Below are 5,835 nucleotides of genomic sequence, written 5' to 3' on the forward strand. Positions count from 1 at the left end.
ATGTCAGAACACGAAACAACAATAGTTTGAAGTCCTATCATTTTCCATTTATATTTGAATGTATTTAGAAAGATAATAAGATTCGAATCCCTTCTGATTAGTAAAGCATAAACGCTTTCTTATAATTTTTTCAGACGCTTTACAATAATAACATATGTATATGAAATAGATAATATGGGACTTTTTACTTTCTTTAAGAACTATTCTTCTTTGCATATAATGCTAATTCAATATAAATATCTTTTAGTTTGACTGAGTGACAGAAAATTGAATCAATGGGCTATTTTGTAAATCGGTCTTCCTTTCCTACCAGTAAGTAGCTAAAATATCCCTATCAAAGCAAAAATGATTGTCTTGGATACGTTTAAAAACATAAATGTATCAGTTTAATTATATAATGAATGGTTATCATTACTACCAGCTACTAGAGAATTTACATGACAAGTGGTTTGTTTACATGTTTAGTCGGAGGAGTGTTGTTAGATAATAAGCAGTAGTGATTGCTTTGACGAGTGGGAGAAGATCAACTTGGCTAGCGCTCTTCGCTGACCCTGACCAAACAGATAACGTGTCGCTGATGTTCGCTTGATTCTCGTTTAACTGACTATTTTAGATATTTATAGCAGGAAAGTCAGAGACATCAACACCATATCGAAATCCATCTTGTTAGTTGAAAACAAAAAAATACGTATAACAACGTTTTCTTATTGTGATGTAATGTTGCTTTAAGCCCGACATTCAAAAGATGTGAAAATATTAAATAACGGGTAAGTTTATTTTTCCGACAAAACCATTATGGATTACTATTGATTGTTTGTACATTGTAAGATCCATTGTTGTTGTCTTAATTGATTACTGTGTGTTTGAATTACATTTTATTGCTCATCTACTCCAAGTTTCCTTAATAAAGATCCTTCTTACAAAAACTTCATTATCTGTGTTCACCTTGGCTCGTTGGAAGACATTTAACAACACGGTATAACTTACTATCCACAGTAATCAACCATTCAGTCACTTATCTAATGCGACTAAATATACTAACAGGTGACAAATGGTGACAATCGGTCACAATACATGGTGTGACTTACACTTAACAAAAGTTACTATGACATCTGTAAATTATCAATGACAATATAACCAAACACACTCTTGTATAATCTTACCTATGAGTATCAGCGACTTAAATGACTAGACATGTGACTAGACACACAACATGTGACCAAACCTAACTACAGTTCAGATATATTTTATGAACAGTCAAATTTCAAACTATGGGTCAAGGTCATCGGACCAAGTGACAGGTGTTGTTGATTTGAGCTCTGCAAACAACTGGGATTTTCTTCTGATTTAAATAACTGTTTTCCATGAGATTTGCTATACATGTTTGTAAATGATGTTGGCAGCAGTGTCTGTATAGGTATAGCAATATTTCAATAAAAAAACTGTTTTGGGGAAAAAAATACCAGAGAAATGATCAGAACTCATCATGGTTGAGTGACCACATTAGACCACTACCAGTCAGGTAGCATTTCTATTGAAAGATATTCACCTGTACATATATGTACACCTGTGCTATATTTGGATCCCTTTTACACGTGTGTTGATGGAATTGCTTCTGTAGGAGAGTATATGATAGCTTCGTCTAGAAGTACTAGTTTGAGCTCTGAAAAAGCAAGTTCACTTAATGCACCCAGATTGAGTGACGTCATGGTGAAAGGGAAACTGACAACAGATGAGAGACTAGATGAAATATGTTCAGTTTTATCTATTCTAAGAAGACATGAGAGCACAAATGAAAATTCTTGGGGAGAATCTGAAGGCTGAAAATAGAGAGCTAGTAGAAAGACTAGTAAGTCGAGTGATGGATCTAGAGGACAGAAATAATTATCTTAGTGAGAAATGCTCAGAATGGAGAAGCAAGTTACAGAGTTGACAGAGAAGCAGCTTGATCTTGAAGGTACTCATTATGATCTAGAGCAACATGGGCGGAATGATAGAAAACTGTCTGCTGCACAAAGTGATCAATTAGAAGGGAAATTGAAATATCAAGAATGTCTCTTTTCTGTTAAAAATATGAAAAATGACAAATCACTAGGTATCGATGGATACACTGTAGAATTCTATAAATTTTTCTGGTCTGATATAAATAAATTTTTGATACGTTCTCTAAACCAAGCACACACAAATGGTCAATTTTCTGTCTCACAGCGTCGTGGCATGATTACATATATACCCAAAGAAGGAAAATCAAAATTATATATGAAAAATTGGAGGCCTATAACTCTTTTGAATGTTGATTATAAAATAGCATCATCTGTTATTTCTAATAGGTTGAAAAATAGTCTTATTAGTGATACTCAGAAAGGTTTTAGAAAAGGCAGATATATTGGAGAATGTACAAGATTAATTGCGGACATATTAGAAAACACTGAAAGTAATCATATTCCTGGACTTCTTCTATCAATTGACTTTGAAAAGGCCTTTGACTCTTTAAGTTTTGATTTTATTTTTGATTCTCTACATTTCGGGCCGTCATTTATTCAATGGATCAGAACTTTTTACAAAAATACTAATTGTTGTATTATGAACAATGGTCATTGTTCAGAATTCTTTGAAGTTCAGCGCGGTGGTGTGAGACAGGGTGACCCTTTGAGTCCATATATATTTATACTATGTGTAGAAATATTAAGTTCAGCCTTAAAAATTAATCCAAATATAAATGGAATTACTATAAATAACTCAGAATATTTAATCAATCAGTTTGCAGATGATACATCCTTTACTTTAAGTGATAACCCATTGTCCCTAGAAACCACACTTAATATTTTGGAAGATTTTGGAAAAGTATCAGGACTTAAAATAAATTTTGACAAAACCCAGGCAATATGGATTGGGGCTAGACGGGGTTGTGGGTTGGAACTTCTACCTGAAAGAAATTTGTTATGGAACCATCAAGGTATTTTTAAACTTTTGGGAATTACTTACAATTTCCAAAAAGAGAACATTTTTGAAGATAATTACTATGAAAAATTGAGAGCAGTGCAAAAATTACTAAAAGAATGGTCATTTAGAAATTTATCCTACATAGGAAAAATTATTATTATAAAGACATTAGCCTTACCTATTTTTATTCAGACATTAACTGTCCTTGCTGACCCTCCTTTACATATAATTAAGGAATTACAAAAATGTTTCTTTACCTTTCTATGGGAGGGAAAACCAGATAAAATAAAGAGAAATATTATATACAGTGATTATAAAAATGGGGGTTTGCGTTTTCCACATATTTTGACTTTTTGTCACTCACTTAAGATGTCTTGGATCAAAAAAATTTTTGATACCTCAAACCACTCAGCTTGGAAAACATTACTTATAGATAAACTAGAATTGGTTGGAGGTGTAAATATTTTTAAAATGACAAGGTTAGGATTAACTGAGAAATCAAAAATGGCTTGGGCCTCAGTACAGGAAGATGTATCCCCCACAACCCCTGAAGAAGTTATATCACAACCTATCTTTTTCAATAATTTTATCAAAAGAGGTAACAAATGGTTCTTTTATAAACAGTGGTGTAAAAATGGTATATTTTTTGTTTCAGACTTATTAGAAAATTATCGTTTTATGCCATATGATATATTTAAAAACAAATATAACATTAATGTTAACCTGATAGATTACTATGGTGTGATTAATGCCATTCCAAGGAACTGGAAAGTAATTCTGCAGAATGTAAATGTTCAAGTACCTATGGTAAATGTTCAATATAGGTTAATTGATTACCTTAATACACATGACAAAGTCACAAAGTACTTCTATCAAATTTTTATTAAATCTGTTTCTGAGAAACCTACAAATAGCCAAAGAAAATGGCAAGAAAACTTTAATACTGACATTAGTGAAGACACTTGGGAGTTAATTTATTTAATATCAAGGGGGATAACTGATGATACAAAACTTCTAACTTTTCAGTATAAAATATTACATAGGATATTGTATACAAATACAAAGTTAATGAAATGTAAACTTGCAGAAACCGAAAGATGCACATTCTGTACAAATGAAAGAGAAACGATTATACACCTATTTTGGGAATGTAATGTTGTTAAAACACTTTGGTTTTGGTTAATAGAATTATTAGAAAACAAACACCAATTGTCTTTACCTAGAAATCCAGAAGTCTTTGTTCTTGGTGTAGTAGAAATAGAACACAGATATGAAATCAATTTTTTAATGCTTCTTATGAAATACTTTATGTTTTTGTGTAAATTAAAAAATAAAACTGTAACTATTTCTGAATGCAAGAAATATATTTCTCAATATAAAAAAATAGAGGACATTGGGTTATATAGATACAGCCTTAGAAAACAAGAAATTATTCAAAACAAATGGATCTTTATTAATCAGTTAATAAATTAGTGAATTATCGTATTCCAACGTATTGTTAACACGGTGTCAACAAGTATGTACTTTTTTGTTTTCATATGCACTGTAATGTTTTATATTATATGCATTAATTTTAGATACAAGTACAAGTTATGCATGTGATGTGATTGATGTATGTGACTATTGATAAAAACCTGAATAATAAAAAAAAAAACATGGCCGGAAAAACTCTATCAGAATTGAGGGTCTTGAGGACAAAAACAGAGGTGAAACTGTGGAGCAGTGTGTTGAAAAGAAAGTTCATTTCATAAAGGACAAATTACATAATAATAAGTGAGTCGGACATTGACATAGCTCACAGGCTTGGACCCTATGATAGAGACAAACCACGGAATGTGATATGTAAATTAACACACAGAAGGAAAAAGTTGGACATCATTAGGCAGAGAAAAGTCCTCAAAGGTTCGGGTGTCTTAATAATCGATGACCTTACCGGGATTATTCAACAAAGGCTAAGGGAGGCGTATGAATTGGACTGTGTTGATAGGTCCTGGAGCATGGTCGGAAAGTTATTTGTGTTGTTGAAAAACGGTGAAAAAGAAAACTTCTATACTCCACTGAACTGACTGAAGAATTTCTGATGAATGACAGAAATTTCCCAAGAAACTAGAAATAGTTTCTTATGTTCGTTAATGTGATTTCCTATTCTAATGGACAATCTTGAGTAAGCAATAGGATAACGTTTTCTTACAAAAATACTAATATAATGTTGTCTTGTTTCACATGGTAGTTAAAGATAAAATACCAATACCTTTTACTTTTGGTCTCTTTTCTCACTGGTCGAAAATTCTACATATCTCTCCTATGCGATACATGTAGTTGTTGCTATTTTTAAAATTCGAAAAAGCATTCGTCAATCATCAGATTCATGTACTTATCAGGGTCTGACAGGTAAGGGAGCCATACATGTATATATGTTCCGGTACATCTAATCTGTCTCTATGTGATTGAATGTGAAAATACCAATTGTAATAACACCGTGTCAACATATATATAAAATATGAAATATATGGTATATGAAATCTTATATATGATATACATATTCATGAACTCTTACATACAAATATCTACACCTTGGTTTATAGGATGTGTGCGTCTGGTAAGACTAAAGTAAATAATAATAACAACATCAGGTAGATGTATATTTATTTTGATGTATTAGTTCTATTTGTATGTATATGCTTTAAAAAAAGCTGAAAAAGATTAATAAGTATGTGTTGATTGTGGTATATAGTTTTTTTCTGTATATGAGATAAGAAATCTGAGGGAAAAAAAAGACGGTCAAATATATGTCTACTTTGGTATATAAACACTGTGAATCTGAAAAATGTTTACTTTGATATACAAGTTCAGACGTTTACCTTTTTGGTATATAAGTTCTGCATATATGCC

General features: G+C 31.6%; 1 pseudogene; it reads left to right on the forward strand.

Annotated features, from left to right (window-relative positions):
• The first annotated feature begins 1,629 nt into the window (after nt 1-1,629).
• LOC132546339 (uncharacterized) lies at nt 1,630-5,053 on the forward strand (annotated as a pseudogene).
• Nucleotides 5,054-5,835: the final 782 nt, after the last annotated feature.

Source organism: Ylistrum balloti, unplaced genomic scaffold, assembly GCF_031769215.1.
Source record: "Ylistrum balloti isolate Yb309-2 unplaced genomic scaffold, AGI_CSIRO_Ybal_v1 Utg369884, whole genome shotgun sequence".
Lineage (NCBI taxonomy): Eukaryota > Metazoa > Mollusca > Bivalvia > Pectinida > Pectinidae > Ylistrum > Ylistrum balloti.